Here is a 1,854-nt window from a genome sequence, read left to right on the forward strand (position 1 = left end):
CTGTGACTTCCAGCCATGTGAGTTTATCCTGCGCAAGGCCTTTGTTCATCTTGTACACTTTCTGCCCCGGCTTTACCCTCCACTGAAATCCCTGCCTCTGAATCCAAGTTCATATTTTCTCTATGAATCAATCCTAGTACCTGAAATACCTATCAGCAGATACAGAATCCATTTCAACCTGGTTTCTTAACACATAAACTATTTTTCCTTTATCATAAGAATTAATTAAGTTTTAACATTGCCATGTTTTGAGTATAAACTTCATACATAAATTATGCCTTTTGTTCAAAGTATAGTTGAGCGACTGCATTATTTCAATACTATCTTGGAGGGCTATTCACTGCCTAGTGGGCAAAGCCTTTATTTTCATTACTTACTGCTCTTCACAAATCCATTTTGTTATTTCCTACATTGTAGGATGCTTTCAGTGCTTAAGAGCAATAGATTGAGTTAGAGTAATAATGAAAGTCTAGGTCTTAGTTTCCACAGACTCCTAGAAGGGACTTCAGAGACTGTGCAGTCAATCTTCCATGTTCTGGAGGAGCACAGTAATGATGTGCTTGCACGCTCCCTTTGGGAAAACCAGAAAGCATGTTGGCTTACGTGGGTGCTTGGCAAGAGGCATGGCACACTACTGGTGGACAGTTCCAGCCTGTTTTGTGCACACGTGCAGGAAGTATGAAATGAACGACCAAGTTATTTCATACTGAATTTAGAATTATATATGGCTTTCAATCAAGGCACAGCAATTTGAGGACTTATTCATTCACCACCTTTGGAAATTCTATAGCAACATCTTTATTATAATAACATAACCGAGTTTTGTTTTTTAATATACCCCAGTACTACCCCGAGTTCATCTTTCATCTTTTTCAGGTCTGTGAAAGAGTTTGGGAAGAGACCTAATATCCATTACTGAAGGTTTTCATTTTTCTTTTGTTCCCACTGCTTTTTCTGTCTTTTCGAGACTTGCCCCCTTTCCCCAGTGGGACTCCCAGTTGCTACCCTGTACTGTAGATTCCTATGTGCCTCGAGAGTGCATCGCTTTATTTTGGATTTGTTCCTCCTCTATTCTTCTCTTATTATTCAGTAAATAATGTCTTACTTTGGGCTACCCAGAAACAAGACTTTGGGATGTGGTTTGAGAGTAATTATATTTTTTTGGAATCCGGGAAGTGATCCTCAGAAACATTAATAGGATAGCAGGAAAGAATGACAGGAAGAGAAAGAAACCAATAGAGACTGTTGGAGACCAGCCAGCCAGTGACTGCAGGGAGACTACGAACTACCCTTGGAGCTAAGCCAATCAAGGAAGAGAAAGCTGATACCTGTATCCATTTACTGCTGTCTGTCAGTAGCTACGCATTATTTCTATGGGCAATAGCTCTCTCATAACTTTGACTTGTGATTGCTCCTGTAGCAAAATTAATTAATTGATTAATTAAAGGTCCCTACATCAAGAGTTGAGATAGTCCGGAAGTAACCCGCATTGTAAAGACGTGAGTGCAGAGGGCATATGGGCACGGCAACAGCATCTGCTACAGTATTTGTTACTTATTCATTGCATAAGGGATCAAAGCTGTTAAGTTTATTTAGGTTATGAATGGCAAAAGAAGTACTAGTATCAAAGGCTTAGTTGACTATATTAAATACTATAACAATTTTCTTGGGGCCAGAAGATGGCATAGTGGTTACATCATTGGACTCCCACATGGTTGGCCTTGGTTTGAGTCCCAGACCAGAAGGACTGAAAATCACACCAGACTTGTGTGGGTTCATGCCCCAAATTTCAGGGGAATGGAAGAGAAGGGACTGTGGCATGGTCATTCTACTGGACATAATTTCTCTCTTTCC

The sequence above is a fragment of the Tupaia chinensis genome, unplaced genomic scaffold (assembly GCF_000334495.1).
Source record: "Tupaia chinensis unplaced genomic scaffold, TupChi_1.0 Scaffold000002_1, whole genome shotgun sequence".
NCBI classification, from domain to species: domain Eukaryota; kingdom Metazoa; phylum Chordata; class Mammalia; order Scandentia; family Tupaiidae; genus Tupaia; species Tupaia belangeri.